The sequence below is a fragment of the Mesoplodon bidens genome, assembly GCF_964165515.1.
Source record: "Mesoplodon bidens genome assembly, chromosome: 4".
NCBI lineage: Eukaryota > Metazoa > Chordata > Mammalia > Artiodactyla > Ziphiidae > Mesoplodon > Mesoplodon bidens.
In genome coordinates this window covers 116,356,198-116,374,409 of record NC_138160.1, presented here as the reverse complement: position 1 = coordinate 116,374,409, position 18,212 = coordinate 116,356,198, and the positions used below count along the sequence as shown (strand labels likewise).

At 41.7% G+C, this 18,212-nt stretch overlaps 1 long non-coding RNA gene across 1 annotated transcript in view; it reads right to left on the bottom strand.

Moving 5' to 3' along the window:
- Nucleotides 1-17,899, bottom strand: part of LOC308616706 — a 252,155-nt gene extending 234,256 nt beyond the window's left edge. Inside the window, exons 1-2 of the long non-coding RNA XR_014015745.1 lie at nucleotides 17,690-17,899; nucleotides 17,399-17,520 (exon numbers count right to left, since the gene is read on the bottom strand). This is a non-coding gene — a long non-coding RNA (uncharacterized lncRNA). The remainder of the gene's footprint in view (nucleotides 1-17,398; nucleotides 17,521-17,689) is intronic.
- Between the last annotated feature and the right edge of the window lie 313 nt (nucleotides 17,900-18,212).

Here is an 18,212-nt window from a genome sequence, read left to right as displayed (position 1 = left end):
TAGCAAATGCTCCAGCCCTGCCCACTCCACACCAGAGCCCTGTACTAGATCAGGGATGACCACAATGGGGTAAAGACATGACACTGGACAGCATCTAAGTGGAGCCATGGATGCCTACACAGGTGGTTTACTGGTTTTCTGTGACTGCACAGGCCTGGCTTCCTTCAGCACTCCCCTCCTTTAGGGCAGGGCATACACTTAAGAGGCATGGAACCTAATGAAGCCCAACCCCCAGGGCTCCTACTCCAACAATTGGGGAGCAGATCCTGCTCATGATAGGGCAGCAACAGCCACAGAGCAGAAAGGAAGTCCCGCCTCACACCCTGCACAGGCTTTAGATCCTCCAACACTAAACAAACCTGTATCAAGGTGATAGCAGCCAACACATCCTGAGGAAAGATGTAGCTGGCATTCATAGCAAAACTAGCCTTCTCACCAAAGACATCAGACACACGGTCTACACAGGGATGCTCCCACATAAAAACACTCCTTCAAGACCACACTACATAACTGTTTCTCCTATATTTATAGACACAGAGAAAGTTAAGTAAAATGAAAAAGCAGAGGAACTACTTCCAATTAAAAGAGCCAGAGAAATCCCCTAAAAAAAAAAAGTAATGAAATAGAGCTCACCAATCTACCAGATTCTGAGTTCAAAAAACTGGTAATAAAAATGCTAACTGAATTAATAAAGATTATCAATATCAATGCAGACCGCTGTAATAAAGAACTAAAGCTATAATGATGAATCAATCAAAAATAGATAATTCAATTTCCAAGATAAAAAGCAATCTAGAAGCAATGAATAGCTAACACAGAAGAATGCATAAGTAATCTGGAAGACAGAATAATGGAAATCACCCAATCAGAACAGCAGACAGAAAGACATATGAAAAAAAAATGAAAACAACATACAAGATATATGAGATAATGTAAAATGTGCTGAAATTTGCATTATAGGGCTCCCAGAAGAAGAGACAGAGAAGATTAAAAATGTATTTGAAGAAATTATGGCCAAAAAATTCCCAAAACCTAAAGAAGGAAACAGATATCTAGGCACAGGACGCACAGAGGGTCCCAAACAAGATGTACCAAACAGACCCACACCAAGACATACAGTAATTAAAATGGCAAAAGTTAAAGATAAAGAGAGAATTCTAAAGGCAGCAAGAGAAAAATAAAGAGTCATATACAAAGGAACCCCCTTAAAGCTATCAGCTGATTTCTCTGCAGAAATTTTGCAGGCTGGAAGGGAGTGGCATGATATATTCAAAGTTTCAAAGTCCTGAAAGGGAAAACCTGCAACCTAGGATACTCTACCAAGCAAGATTATCATTTAGAATAGAAGGAGAGATTAAGAATTTCTCAAACAAGCAAAAACTAAGAGAATTCAGCAATATTAGACCTACCCTAAAAGAAATATTGAAGGGTCTTCTCTAAATGGAAAAAAAAAGCAAGAACTTATAGGAAAGGGAAAAACCCACTGGGAAAGGTAAATATATAGTAAGGATTGATGATCATTTAAATAAGCCAGTACATAGATTAAAAAACAAACAAAACTTGTAAAAGGAATTATAGCTACAATAAATAGTAAAAGAATAAGCATGAAGATGTAAAGTAGAATGTTAAAAATCACAAAATGTGAGGAAGGGGAGAAAAATATGTAGACCTTTTAGAATGTGTTTGAACTTGAATAACTATCCATTTAAAGCAAGTATATATAGTTATGGGTCAACACACGTGAACCTCATGGTAACCACAAATGAAAAACACAGAATAGATTCACAAGAACCAAAAAGAAAGCAACTCAAAAGAAAATCATCAAACCACAAAAGGGAAAACAAAAAGAAGAAGAAATGAACAAAGAAGAACTACAAAAACCACCAGAAAACAATAAATGGAAATAAGAACATACCTATCAACAGTTACTTTAAATATCAATGGACTAAATGCTCCAATCAAAAGACACAGAGTAGCTGCATGGATTAAAGAAAAAAAAACAAAAACCTGCAATACTCTGCCCACAAGAGACTTACTTCAGGATGAAAGATACACAGAGACTGAAAGTAACGGGATGTAAAAAGATATTTCATGCAAATGGAAACAACAAGAAAGTGGAGGTAGCAACACTCACATCAGTCAAAATATACTTTAAAATAAAGGTCATAAAGAAAAACAAAGAAGAGCATTATATAGTGATAAAGGAATCAATACAAGAAGAGAATATTACCCTCATTAATATATATGCATCCAATATAGGAGCACCTAAATATATAAAGCAAATACTAACAAACATAAAGGGAGAATTTGACAATAATATAATAATAGTAGGAGACTTTAACAACCCACTTTAACAATCAATGGACAGATTATCCATAAGGCAACACAGTAAACCAGTAAGACTTAATTGATATCTAAAGAACTCTATATCCTAAAAAAGGAGGGTACACTTTCTTTTCAAGTGCACATGCAACATTCTCCAGGACAGAGCACATACTAGGTCACAAAACCAGCCTCAACAAATTTAAGGGGATAGAAATTATATCAAGCGTCTTGTCTGACTACAACAATATGAAACTAGAAATCAACCATAGAGGGAAAAACAGGAAAAGAACAAATACATAGAGACTAAACAACATGCTACCAAAAAATCAACAGGTCAACAATGAAATCAAAGAAGAAATCAGAAAATACCTCAAGACAAATGAAAATGAAAACACAGCTTTACAAAATCTATGAGATGCAGCAAAAGCAGTTCTAATAGGGACGGTCATAGCAATACAGGCTGTCCTCAAAAAACAAGAAAAATCTCAAATAAACAAGCTAACCTAGCATCTAAAAGAATTAGAAAAAGAAGAATAAATAAAGTCAGCAGTATGAAGGAAATAATAAAGATCAGAGAGGAAATAAAAAGAGATCAAAAAACAAGAGAAAAGAGCAATAAACCCAAGAGCTGTGTTTTTCGTTTGTTTGTTTGTTTTAAAGATAAACAAAATTGATGAACCTCTAGCCAGGCTCATCAAGAAGAAAAGAGAAAGGACCCAAATAAACAAAATAAGAAAAGAAATAGGAAAAACAACAGCTGATACCATAGACATACAAAAAAATTGTAAGAGAATACTATGAACAGTTATATGCCAACAAATTGGGCAACCTAGAAGAAATGGACAAATTTCTAGAAACATATAGTCTCCAAGACTAATTCCAGAAGAAACAGGCAATTTGAACAGACTGATCACTAAAAGCGAAATAGAATCTTTAATTTCAAAAACTCCCTGAAACAAAAGTTCAGGACTGGATGGCTTCACTGGGGAATTTACCAAACAAATAAAGAAGAACTTATAGCTATCCTCCTCAACTATTCAAAAAAATTGAAGAAGAGGGCACTCTCCCAAATTCATTCTATGTGTCCCCCATTACACTGATACCAAAACCAGACAAAGGCACTACAAAAAAATTAAATCACAGGCCAATATCTTTGATGAATATAGATGCAAAAACCTCAACAAACTATTAGCAAACCAAATCCAACAATACATAAAAAGGATCATGTACCATGATCAAGCTGAATTCATTCCAGAGTCACAAGAATGGTTCCACGTATGCAAATCAATGTTATACACCACATTAACAAAGGGGAAGACATGATTATCTCAATAGGCACAGAGGAAGCAGTTGACAAAATTCAATATCCATTCATGATAAAGACTCTCATCAAAGTGGGTATAAAGGGAACATATCTCAACGTAACAAAGGCCATTTACAACAAACCCACAGCCATCATAACACTTAACAGTGAAAAGCTGAAAAGCATTCCTCTAAAATTCAGGAACAAGACAAAGATGCCTACTCACACAGATTCTATTTAGCACAGTATTGGAAGTCCTAGCCACAGCAATCAGAGAAGAAAAAGAAATAAAAGGTATCCAAGTTGAAAGGGGAGAGGGAAAACTGTCACTATTTGCAGATGACATGCTACTCTATATAAAGAACCCTAAAGTCTCCACACAAAACTCTTAGAACTAATAAATGATTTCAGCAAGGAAGCAGGGTACAAGATTAATATAAGGAAATCTGTTGCATTTCTACACACTAATAATGAAATATCAGATTAAGAAAGTAAAAAACCAATTCTGTTTAAAATCACATCAACAAGAATAAAATACCTAGGAATAAACTTAACGAAAGAGGTGAAAGACCTATACTCTGAAAATTATAAAACACTGATGGAGGAAACTGAAGATGATACAAAGAAGTGGAAAGATATTCTGTGCTTTTGGATTGGAAGAATTAATATTGTTAAAATGGTTATAGTACCCAAAGCAATCTGTAGATTTAATGCAATCCCTATCAAAATACCCAGGACATTTTTCAAAGAACTCAGAGAAATAGTCCTAAAATTTATATGGAACCACAAAAGACCCAGAATTGCCAAAGGAATCATGAGAAAAAAGAACAAAGCTGGAGGCATATCCCTTCCAGACTTTAGACTAAACTACAAAGCTACAGTAATCACAACAACATGGTATTGGCACAAAACTAGACACATAAATCAATGAAACAGAATAGAAAGCCCAGAAATAAACCCATGCTCATATGGTCAATTAATCTTTGGCAAAGGAGGCAAGAATATACAATGGAGAAAAGACAGCCTCTTCATCACGTGATGTTGGGAAAGCTGGAAAGTTACATGTAAAACAATGAAATCAGAACATACCATATACAAAAATAAACTCAAAATGGTTTAAAGACCTAAATGTAAGACATGACACCATAAAACTCCTAGAAAAGAACATAGGCAAAACATTCTCTAGCATAAATCATATCAAGATTTTATTAGATCAGTCTCCCAAGGCAAAAGAAATAAAAGCAAAAATAAGCAAATGGGATCTAATCTAACTTAAAAGCTTCTGCACAGCAAAGGAAACCATCAACAAAACAAAAAGACAACCTACAGAATGGGAGAAAATATTTGCAAATGATGGGACTGACAAGGCGTTAATATTCAAAATATACAAACAGCTCATACAACTCAATATCAAAAAAAGGAACAACCCTATCAAAAAATAGGCAGAAGACCTAAATAGACATTTTTCCAAAGAAGACATACAGATGGCTAATAGGCACATGAAATGATGCTCAACATCATTAATTATTAGAGAAATGCAAATCAAACCACAATGAGGTATCACCTCACACCAGTCAGAATGGCCATCGTCAAAAAGTCTACAAGTGGGACTTCCCTGGTGATCCAGTGGGTAAGACTCAGTGCTCCCAATGCAGGGAACCTGGGTTCAATCCCCGATCAGGGAACTAGATCCGCATGCATGCTGCAACTAAGAAGTCCGCATGCCACAACTAAGAAGCCCACATGCCACAACTAAAGATCCTGCATGCCGCAACGAAGATCTCACATGCTGCAACTAAGACCTGGTACGGCCAAAATAAATAAATAAATAAATATTTTTTTAAAGTCTACAAGTAATAAATGATGGAGACGATATGGAGAAAAGGGAACCCTTATACACTCTTAGTGGGAATGTAAATTGGTATAGCAACTATGAAAAACTGTGTAGGTTCCTTAAAAAAACTAAGAATAGAACTGCCATATGATCCAGCAATTTCACTCCTGGGTATATATTCAGAAAAAAGAAAACTCTTATTTGAAAAGATACATCCACCCCAATGTTCACTGCAGCCCTATCTATAATAGCCAACACATGGAAGCAACCCAATTGCCCATCAAAAGAGGACTGGCTTAAGATGTGGTGTGTATATATGTGTATATATATATATATATATATATATATATATATATATATATATATATATATATAAAATGGAATATTACTCTGATGTAAAAAAGAATGAAATATTGCCTTTTGCAGGAATATGGATGGACCTAGAGAATATAATGCTTAGTGCAAAAGTCAGAGAAAGATAAATGCTATATGATATCACTTCAATGTGGAATCTAGAAAATAATACAAATCAAACTATACAAAACAGAAACAGACTCACAGACATAGAATACAAACTTTTGGTTACCAAAGGGGAGAGAGGGGGAAGAGGGACAAATCAGGAGTATGAGATTAACAGATACAACTATTATACACAACATAGATAAGCAAAAAGGATTTACTGTATAGCACAGGGAATTATACCCAATATCTTGTAATAACCTATAATGGACTATAATTTGCAAAAAAATGAAAAAAATTAATAAAGTTCCAAGGAGTGGGGCAATAGGGTAAGAATATTCACCCAAATCTGATATCAGGTATGTATGCTAATGAGAAATCACCTTGCTGAGACAAACCTGTGACCTGGGTATGTGTGGGAGTCTTCAGACTAGCAGAAGCCTTTTCTTCTGTTCATTCTCTTTCAAAAGCACCTTATTATGAAATTATTTTGAACACTCACCTCTTCCTTGGTCTCAAACCTGCTGATCTTTGGATCAGAACGACACCAGTGGTTCTCCTGGCCCTCCACCTTGCCGACATTCCCTACAGATCTTGGGACTTGTCAGCCTCCATGGTCACACGAGCCAATTCCTGATTATAAATCTCTTTCTATATATACATGCATCCTACTGGTTCTGTTTCTCTGGAGGTCCCTGACTAAAACAGAAACAAAGCCGGGTCTTTTTATGTAAGGCTTCTGTACACCTAAGAAAGGGACTCCGGGACCATCTACCTTTATTTGCCCAGGATTCCCTCTTTCATTCCAGTTATCATCCCTGTAAGCAAGGTAGACCCTCCATTTCCTCTGTGAAGCTTCATCATTTCCTCTGATTCCTTGGCTGTGTTGGCCTCTCCCTAGCAGCACTGGTGCCTCCGTCATGCTCTGCCCCAGACCTTCTCAGGTAACTGTTTTATTCTGTCCTGATGCTCCCACCATCCCTTTCCCTTTCCCTTCCTTCCTTCCACCACCAGTGGCTCAATTACGGTGTCCCAGGCACTTTGGCAGTGTGGGAGATTGAAACCAGTGTTAACATAGCCCCTGCCCTTGAGGAGCTGAGTTCAGGAGTAGTGATAGACAGGTAAACCAACTACAAGCAAATCGATAAGCTAAGGTCATGCCTGTAAAGAGAGCCATGCCAGGTGTGGGCAAGGCCCTGGGGAGAAAGTTGGGCCAGGCTGGCTGTCAGGAAGGGGAGGACAGTCATGGGAGGATTCCTAGAAGAGAAACTCTGCAGCCAGGTCTGAGGGATGTGTGGGGATTTTTCAGTTGCACCAGGGAGGAGGAGATGGAGAAGGGAGGAGACATTCTAGCAGAGAGGAGGGTTGGTACAAAGCATGGGGCTAGGAAACAGCTGAGCGAGATCAGTTCAAAATGAGCAGAATGAGGATGAGGCTGGAGAGGTGGGCAAGGGCCAGATATTGGAGGCCTGCTTCCGGTGAGGAGAGGCTACTGAGGAATGTAAGCACGGCTCTGCTGGAATCGCCCCCAGCCCTGGGCCACAGTGGGTACACCAGTCACACAGTTTATTTAGCTTTCATTTACTAAATAATTGTCTAACATTTTCAACAAGACTGAAATAAACTGTGTGATGTGTATGTCCACATGGATGAGATTTATAAATTAGAAAAACATAAATTAGAAAATTATAAATTAGAAAAAAGATTATAAATAAGAGAAACAAATGTAGCTAGAAACTATCTGAATTTCTTCCTATTTGGTTTTCCCGATTTTCCTTAGCATCACATTTCTGATAGTCAGTCTGGTGTGGTTTTTGCTGCACTGGTTTTATGGTGAGGAGGGGCTTGGTTGGGGGTCTGTGACAGGAGGAGATATAAGAGCTGCCTTAGAAAAGGGCCTGAGGCATAACTTCCACTGTCAGAGACATCAGCCTTCTTATTTTAGAAACAAAACTAACTTATTCTGCTCATTTGATCAGTGTTTTCTTGAAGAGTAAGGAAAACAAAACTCATTTTAAGAAGCTGCTGTTTTATTTGGTTTTCCTGGCTCGTTCTCCCAGAAAGGAGCTTCCCCTGTTTTAATTACATAACGTAGGGTTTCAGCACTGCTGCCAAGGAACCGAGGCTTTGCCAGGGGCAGCCTCTCAGACTTCAGGGTGCTTTGTCACCACAATCGAATTAATTTACTGAAGGAGCTTATTTTTGCCTGCTGTTAAAATCACCTACATTATGCCACGCTGAGTAACAAATACATTTTATGTGCTTATTTACTTTTTTTCCTCCAACACCCTTATCTGGTTGCTTCTTATAGTAGTAAAATGGGCAAAGTACACATAAGGTGTTAGTGAGACCCAGCAAAGCTACATTTGTCTTTGCGTCTGTGTCCCTCCCCACTGGTGGTGGGTGACCTGTTTATATGAATTTGCCTGGATTACTCTGTGGGACCCACTGCCTCACCCAGCCAACTATAGAAGGGCAAATACTTTTCTTCTTTTTCCCTTTTCGGTCTCGACCTAGAGCTCAAAGTGTGAGAGGTCATTTTCAATATGCCACTTTTGCCACCGTAGGCTGTTCTGAAAAATCCCGCCTGGAAGTGGAGTTTTGCTAGTTAGTTAAGTGAGGAACATTTTATTGAACTCCTACTGGGAACACTGTACTAATTACAGAGAAAAGAACAATGATTCTTGCTCTCTCTTTGGCTGCGAAGACCAAAACAAGGGAGGAAAAAAAACAAAAAACAAGGGAGGGGCAGAATGATTTGTGAGACGCTTGCCTCCAGGTATCAGCTCTGGGGTAAAGGTCATGTTTTTCTTGGTGATGGCTACACCCTTAGCACTTAGCTCAGTTTTTGGCACAGAGAGGCGCTCAGGAAGTGCTAGTGGAGAACAGAAGGAAGCAAAGAGGCTGCGCAGGACAGGGCCCTGTTCTTTTTATCCACAGAGCTACCGTTATGCACATTCACGGTTTTCAAATTCCGTTTTACGACAGGGGCGTTATGCACATTCATGGTTTTCAAATTCCGTTTTAGGATAGGGGCGTTCTTTTTGTCACCTCATTTCTTCTTTCTAACAAAGCAGCAGGTTCAGTGATGAGGGTCTTGTGTCTAAAGCCACACATCTAGCAAGTATATCAGCAGTAGGATTCCATTCTGAGTGATTCTGTTGACAAAAACTACTCTTCCCAGTGTACCAGCTGCCTCCCAGCAAAAAACCACTAGTGTGGGGCTGCAGGTGGTTTTCAGAGGGGATGATTGCTGGCCTGAATGAGGCTGCACTCAGCACGCAGTGAGGACTCAGTGAAGATCAAGGAGGCAAGCAGGGTTGAGTAGCACCTGGCCTCAGCCTCATGATGCTCCTTGCAGGCGATGATGGCACAGGGCTAGGAATGGATATTTCCACAAAATGAAGACAGTTATTCCTTTAATCAACACCCTCGACAGTCCCAGCATCAGAAATGGGAATTCCCTGTATGATCATCTGATGGTTCCAAGGTTAGGCTGCAAACACTGACTGATCAGAGCATCCCTTCTATCGACGTTCAAGGTCAGGTACAGGGCATTGCAAATCAAGGCCATTAAAATGATGAGTCAGAGCACTCAGTGGGAGGCTAGACTGCCCACCACGTTTTCCTGTTGAATTACACATAATTTAATGTGAGAGTTGTTTGAAAGTTCTCCTCCAGGCAAAGAGACATCATGGAGAGAAAAAAAAAAATCCTAACATAAACATTACACTTATCCAGCATTCCGGAGTTATGCAGATGGTTTATCTTCTTTTTGACCACTGTTTTGACTTAAAAAAGAATAAGCCCATTTTATGGCTTAGAAAATGAGTATGAAAAAATCAGTCAGCACTCTAGGTCTTTGGAGAGGTGGGAGACTGAGCAGAGATTGCCAGTGTGTTTTGAGAAGCTTAGAGTGTGTGCTCCACTGGGGGAAGGGCATCCTGGCACAGAGAGGTGCTCAGTAAGTACTTACACAGGACAGGAGGAAGGTAAGAGATGGCAATGTGGCACTGGTCCATAGCAAAGCTACCATGTTTGTGGCTTTCAGTTTTAGCTTTACAATGCCTCAGGATGAACAACTATTTCAAAATTCATCACAGAATATTTAAAATGTTTTGAAATAAAAGGCACTTGCCAATATATGTGCCTATGACCCAAAGAAGGGCTGGGCTGTCCAGCTTATGCCTGTACCACAAACTAATGAATAGTCAGCCCCACACAACAAGGTAATGATCACAGGTTTTCTTCCTCTGCTAAGATGTGGACAACCCCGGGTTCCCCAAACAACACTGATGTCTTGATTGCATAATGGGGGCTGGCACCTCAACCTATAGCAGACACTAGTTTTGGATGACTGTGCCTTTAAGACCAGAGGTGGTAGAAACTCTCAGAACAGTGGGGAGATTGTAGACAGGCTTGGCCTCTCTGGTCTCTTATCCCCAGAAGTGATTTTTTTTTCCCAGCTGGCTAAGGATTTGATCTGAAGGCGGGTCCTGCCATTCTAACAAGCTCTGTTTGCCCTCGAATCCGACTCCAAATTCCAATTTTCACACACTGCTCAGATTAGATGTCTCCTGTAGAGCTGACCCAGCCTCAGACTCCAGACCCCTCCACCCTCCCTGCCCCAGCTTGGCCTCATTTCACCCTCCCAAGTCTGACACTGGCCACACCCCCCTACACCTGACCTCAGCTCCCCGCTTTGCCTTCTCCTGCCTCAGTCCTGACAGCTGGTTGCGACTGCTTCCAATTGAACTGCTAAGGAACAGGGGCTCCTTCCCACCTGGGTACCTCTGAGTTGCTTCTTAATCAGGCCCAGAGTCCTGGAATGGGAAAAAGGGCAGCCAAGCTGTGCTTTTGGCTTCACCCAGAAATGGGAACAGGCCAGCCTGCACTGCTGGGGCCTACAGCCCCATAATCCTATATAAAAGTAGACCCAGGGGCTTCCCTGGTGGTGCAGTGGTTGGAGGTCTGCCTGCCAGTGCAGGGGACACGGGTTCGAGCCCTGGTCTTGGAGGATCCCACATGCCGTGGAGCGGCTGGGCCCGTGGGCCGCAACTACTGAGCCTGCGCTCCTGGAGCCTGTGCTCCGCAACGGGAGAAGCCGTGACAGTGAGAGGCCCGCGCAATGCAATGAGGAGTGGCCCCCGCTCGCCGCAACTGGAGAGGGCCCTCATGCAGAAACGGAGACCCAGCACAGCCAAAATTTAAAAAAAAAAAAAAAAAAAAAAAGTAGACCCAGAATTCTCTGCTTGGGAGGAGAACCCATATGCACTTAATAAAAAAAAAATCAGAATGTAGCATCCTACAAGGTTTTGCCTATTTTGCAAAACCCTTCGATTTTTAAATTTTTAAAAATTGTTTTCTAGTTCCTTTTCATTTTTCTTCTCACCATAATAGCCTTCCCTGGAGAGGCTGAGGTATATGTGGCCCTTTATCAGAACCTGAATTCTCTAATAAGCCATGACTTGTGGGCATGCAGGGGCCACTCTTCCTTAAGCAAGATCACTTTCTGATCCTTGTCCCGAGCTCTGAATGTGTTTCCTCTTTCCAAGAGCAGAGGTATGATCAGATTCACATTTCATAAAATCATGATGGCTTCAGGATGCGGGATGGATCAGAAGAAGACAAGGCTGGAGAATTAGAGACTTCTGAAGAGTTATTTTAACAGTCCTGATAAAGGACAGTGAGGATACTTTTTGTCTCTGGACATTTGTGAGGACTGAGTTGAACTTAAGTAATTTTAGATAAAAGAAGCCATGAGGACATTCTGCCTATTCCCCACCTACCACTGCTCCCGCACCCCAGTCTTGAGCATCTTATTATTATCAGGCAAAATAGATATTCACCAGCTAAAAGGGGGATGAAATCAAAGAGAATGTGTCTGTCCACTAGGGCTTGTTTATGCCCTTAAGACTAGTCACTTATTGGAATCTGACCAATCAGATTAATACCTCCCTGAGAGCGAAATCAATGGAGTTAGAGGGAAACACGGATTTGAATTCCATCCTCTAAAGGAAGCAGAAATTATTAAGAAACTAAGAAATTAGCAATTCTTAAGAGTCTTTGGGCTTATGAGTAACTGAGGCCACTTATGCCTATGCACTAGCATCTTCCCCTGACTTTGTGCAAGGGAACTAAAGGGAGATTTAGGCCCAGCCTGGGAAGCCAAGGGAAGATAAGATCAAGCAGAGAAAGTTTTATAAAAGAGGCAGGAAGGTTTCAGGCTTCACTGAGAGTAATACTATTTAAGAAGAGCCTCAGAGACAACATGAGACGGTGGGACATAAAATATCCCCGAGACAGTGGGTGACAGCATTTTCAGTTATAAATTAAGAGACACTGGAGTCAGAGGTACCAGCTCATTTGGCACATAAGACTCTCTGTGTTATTAACAATGAATGAGAAAGTTTAAATGACTTTGTTTAAACTTTCCAAGGTATGATTTTTATGAAAACCATTAGAGAATATGAGCTGGCAGGGAGAGGACAAAAAAATTACAACCCAAGCAGAGGGCTGTGACTCAACTCAGAATGAGGGAAAAACACAAATGGAGGAAGGTCAATAGAAAACAATGCTCTCTTATCATTGGCTGGTAGGAGTTAAGGAAGGAGAGGAGATACATGGCAGGGCTTTAGTGACCCAAATCCAAGAATGTGACATCTTTCTTAATAGCATGAAATCTGTGGGTATGCAGCCAAGCTTAGAACAGCAGGAGATCCTAGCAGGAAGCAGCAAGACAGGGACAGTACAAAGCAGTTTCACTCATCTTCTGGTCCAAATTAAAAAAAAAAAGCAAAAGGGCTTAATCTTTGTACTAATTTTATGAATTAGGAATGGCTTCTTGAAACTTTCTATTGAAAACAAGTCTGAGGCTAAGTGTGGGAGCTATAGTAGAGTACCATTATTGATTAGTGATGTCTGCCACAGGCCTAGGGTTAGAGAGTGGGCACAACTAATGTGGCCCAGTCTAATTTACTGTCATTCTTATATTGGGGTTTAGGGTCAAAGGCCTAGCTAACACTAAACTGAGCCTGTCTTTTATCTTTGTCCTATACATTACTTCTCTTGGGGATTCATATGGAAAGTAATACATTATGGGCAGGCAGTGTTCCTGGACCTCTTGGCCCTGAAAAAAATCTAACAGAATCTACCCTTGATGCCCCATGTTTTATATGCAGATATTTTTGGAATTTGGGACCTAAATCCCTTGTCGAGTCAGGAAGGGCTTCCAGAAGTCTTGTTGGTTACTTGGGGATTTGGATGGGGGTGGCACTTTTGGGTGAGCTTCAGTGAGCAGGAATCATTCCCAGGCTCCTACCCTCTCTCCTATACAGAGAAGTGATGTTCAAGTTTCTTGTGCTATGGTCCAGGACATCATTAATCCTGGATGCCATTGGCCCAGGCCAGGAGGGCCTAGGGGAACGTAAAGACTTGAGTTGAGGTGACATGATTCACCTTCACTTAACACCCAAGTGTCATGTGGAGGATGGTGACATTATCTATCTGGATCTAATCATTGCTTTTACCTCTGACAGCCAGAAATAGATGTTCAAGCATCCATGTGAAATGCTTCTCGGCATTAAAGTAGATTGAGTATTGATTCTCATTTATGGATTCGGAGGTCCCTCCAGGAGATAGGATAAGGAGTCTACATGGCAGACCCAACAGCTTAACTACAAAGACTGACCTTTCTTAGAATGACAACTCATGTTACATGGCCTAAGTGTGAGTACAAATAGAACAGTTCCCAATTGCCTTTGGGTCAGAGCTCATTTTATTTTGTTCATAAGAACATATTAATCGAAACCTTGGTCAAGTGCTAAGTACCAGGTCAATAATACTTTTGTTTTGTTGTAATGTTTGCACTTTGGCATCAGGAAAATAAAACAAGCAAAAGAAAACAATGATTTTTTTTTCAAGATAAAATTACAAAGTTGAAAGGACCACATAATTATTTATGACTGTATATCATGTCCTTTCCTGTATAACATTTATATTCTGAGGGCAGCATTGCAGAGCTCATTTCCATGTTACCCAATGTGCCTTGTGCATAGTAGGGATGCTTGATAGAATTGTTAACTTGAAAAGATGAGTTGCAGTGTTAAGTGGTGGAGAGAGCCCTGTACTTGCATTTGAATTTGTCTAGCCCCTATAACAATATGTGGTAGAAGCTCTTTCTAGCAATTTGAACAGTACAGTTATAAGCAAACTTTTAACCTGTCTGAGCCTCAACGTTTGTAAGTAAAATGGGGATAAGTATGTCTACATTGCTTCATGCCTTTGCTCCATGCAGTTTCCTCTTTAGAAATGTCTTGACTCTCTCATTTCAAAACCTTGCTCGGGGTCACTTTTTCTTTGAAGCTTTCCTTACTTGACACCCTCTTGCTTCCCAGGAAGAAATGACATGTCCCTCCTTTGGGCTCTGCTAAATCCCATATTCAGTTCTTTCAAACCACCTACAGCCCTTTGTGACATTTATCTATTCACAAGTCTATCTGCCTTTGCTAGACAGTGATTTTCTAGAGGGTAGGAACTATGTCTTATTCACTCCTGTATGCCCAATGCTGAGAAACAGCAGAAACTTGATATATAATTTCTGGAAGGATAAAGGAATAAATAATGAAGGACTATAATCAGCCAAGTGACGTGATCCATTTAGCATTTTAGAAGAATCCCCCTGACATGGTAGGGGAGATGGGCTAGAGTTCAGACAGAAGTAGAAAAAAAGCATCAAGACTCTTTGGGGTTCAGACGCTGTCTCCAGAATGCTTCTGTTACCTTCAGAGGCAACCCTGGGTCATGCAAGCCACTACCATCCACCAGTACATTATCTGAACACTGAGTCTGCAGATCCTGAGACAGAGAGCATGTGTCATGAGGGGATCCAGAAAGGGCAGAAAATGCTGGAGCATGATGCACTCTAGAAGGGACCAGGCCTTGGTGGGTGTCGTGGTGTAGTGGGGACAGCACTGGTTGAGACCCTTCATCCACTGCACAGCTCTTCCAGGGCCCTTTGGAAATACCTTATGCTCAAAGATAGGTGGACAATGGACCTGCTCCTCAAAAGCAGGGGCAGGTCAGTCTTTCATCTGGGTTCTGAGAGCCCCCAAGCCAAGTGAGGTGCAGGGGGTTACCAGTGCCCAACGCTGCCTGAGGAAGAGGAGGAACCAGCTTGTGCTCAGTGGGCCCAAAGGCAGCATCGAGTCCTGTCCTCTGTCACAGAGGGGCAGGTGTAAGCCAAGGGGATGGCGGTTTGGGGAAGTGGGGGGCTCCTGCTCCAATTCTCCTGAATAGCAAGCAACTCAGTCATTCAATCCTAGAGCAAGGACTAACTTGACATTTACAGTCTGTATTAAATCTAAAAGGCCACGTTCCGGTTGTTTCCAGCTTCTTCTTCTATATATACATTTTAAAACAACTTTATGGAGGTTTCGTTTATCTACAATAAACTGTACTTAATTAAAGCATAGAAATTGATGAGTTTTGACAGATTTATACAGCGACTGCTATGGACTGAATTGTGTCCACCCAAAATTCATATGTTGAAGCCCTAACCCCTCAATGTGACTGTATTTGGAGATGAGGCCTACAAGGAGATAATTAAGGTTAAATGAAACCTGACACAATAAGCTTATTCTCCTTATAAGAAAAGAAAGAGACAGCAGAGCTCTCTTTTTCCTTCTTTCTCTTCATCTCTCTCTGTCTCTCTCTCTGTCTCTCACTCTTTGTACCTCTCTGTCTCTGTCTCTATATGTCTCTATTTGCTCTACTTGTCTCTCTCTCTCTCTGTCTCTCTGCATCTCTCTCAGTTCCTCTCTTTCTCTCTAGCTGTCTCTCTCTGTCTCTCTCTCTGTGCCTCTGTCTCTCTCTGTGTGTCTCTGTCTCTCTCTGTCTCTGTCTCTCTGTCTTGGTCTGTCTCTCTGCCTCCGTCTGTCACTCTCTGTGTCTCTGCCTCTCTCTCTTCCTCTCTCTCCCTCTGACATGCAAGCACACAGTGGGAAGGTGACCGTCTACAAGCCAGGAAGAGAGCACACACCAGAACCTGACCGTACTGGCACCCTGACCTCAGACTTCCAGCTTCCAGAACTGTGAGAAAGTAAATTTCTGTTGTTTAAGCTGCCCAATCCATGGCATTTTGTTATGGCAGCCTGAGCTAAGACACTCATGAAACCACCACCACTACAGTCAGGAAACAAAACAATTCTATCCACCTACCCCAATTTTTTATTCCTTTTACAACAGACTGAAAAACTTTAAACTTGAGACTAGGAAAGAGAAATCTGCTGTAGGAAAAAAATATATATAATCCTTTCCAAAATGCCCCTTGAAATATTTTGTTGCCTATGATATCATTATGTCAAATTTTAACAAAGAAAAGAAGCCATTATGCAATTAAGGCAAATAATTCACGGTAATTCAGCCCTGAGCATCCAGTGAGGCTGCACGCAGTCGCCAGCTCTGGACTGGTTCTGGTAACCTGTATAAACTTTGCAGCTGAAGCTTGACAGCTATTCCTCAGAAGCAACAGGTTCTCGGAGCACAGAGAATTCCAGAGTGTTTTGGAAAAGGAAGCCTTTGATGCTTTCTGGCCTCTTCCTTCCCTCACTTCCCAGGAATCAAATTCCCTTCTCCTTCCGTACGCACTTTCTTAATCCTTGTCACTCCTCCCTCACCCCCGCCACAGGCTTGGTCAGTGCAGCTCCCTGAGGGGAGGGCCTCTTGTGGTTCCCTGCTGTGCCCCCGGGGCCCACACAGTGTCCAGGAAGAGTTGCTGCATAGGAAATGTTTGTGGAATGAATCCCAGATTAAATTAAGTGAAAAGGAGTTGACCAAAGAAATGGCAGCCATTTGAGGTCGTAGATTTTGATATTTAATGCATATTAAGGCAGTCTAGAATGTCATCTAGTAAACTGCCTTTTGATTTTTATGAGACCTCTGGGCAGGCAGGGCTGGCAGAACAGAGAAATTATTCTAACCGCCTAGAGGAAATGGCCAGAACGCTGTATCACAGGATGAAAGGCCCCTCTCTGGTCTAACCCACACTCCCAGCTACAGCTCCCACCTGCCCTGCATGCACCTGACGGTCCAGATACCACAGACTGCTTATTAGAATTTATATAGATTGTGTGTCCTGTCTCTGCTTTTGCCCATCTTGTCACCCTTTGTAGAACCAAACTAAAATGGAGTCACTATGTCAGGGACAAAATGCAGTAGACCAACGCAGGCACATTAAGAAAATGAAACTTGGGCTTCCCTGGTGGCGCAGTGGTTGAGAGTCTGACTGCCGATGCAGGGGACACGGGTTCGTGCCCCGGTCTGGGAAGAGCCCACATGCCACGGAGCGGCTGGGCCCGTGAGCCATGGCCGCTGAGCCTGCGCGTCCGGAGCCTGTGCTCCGCGACGGGAAAGGCCACAACAGTGAGAGGCCCGTGTACCGCAAAAAATAAAGAAAAGAAAATGAAACTTAACCTTACCTAACATAAGTTGTAGGAATTTACAGCTCTTCTCAGAGATCAGCAGAGGATGCCAGCCAATCCCCAAACGCCAAGTCTGTTCACACCATCTCTGGACTTCCTTGTTCCCCTGACTCAGGTACCTGATGCAAATAAGGAAGAAGACCACCAGGTGACCAATCAGCTGAAGAAGCAAAAACTTTGGCATTTACCCCTTGAAAATCCCTTAGTCTGTGAACAATTCAGAACTCATTGCCTCTTGCAGCCTTGAGTTTCCTGGCTTGCGGATTGAAACCCTCGTGATAACCTCACCTTTCTGCTTTGTTTCACTCGGTGTGTAGTTGGCTTTGACATGTTTCACATATGCACTTCCCACTTTGTCTGCTGTGGCCTCCAACACAGTCTTCAAGTCCAAGCTCAAAGCGTCCTTTCCTTTGGAGCCTTCTCTGAGTTCAACTCTCACAGTGCATTGCTGCTTGTCTGCCATAGGCTCTCCCACATCACTTCCACCATCTGCCTCTTGTTTGTCTTTCACTACACAGTGAGCCCCTTGAGGGATGCTGTTGAGTCTTAATCATCTTATAAACCCACTGCCTAATCCAGGGCTATGCACCTAAAGCCTCTCAGTGAACACTTGTAGAGTTTAATTGTCCAGTAAGCCCTTCTCACTTTCTCCCCACGATGGAGTAGAGGGCAGACGAGGTAGCTGCTGCAGTGGGACAAGCCCGGCCTTAGTCCTAACAGCCTTGGCTTTAAATTCTGGTCCATCACCTTCTCTATTCGTTTTCTATGGCTGTGCAACCAATTAACACAAGCTAGGTGGTTTTAAACAACA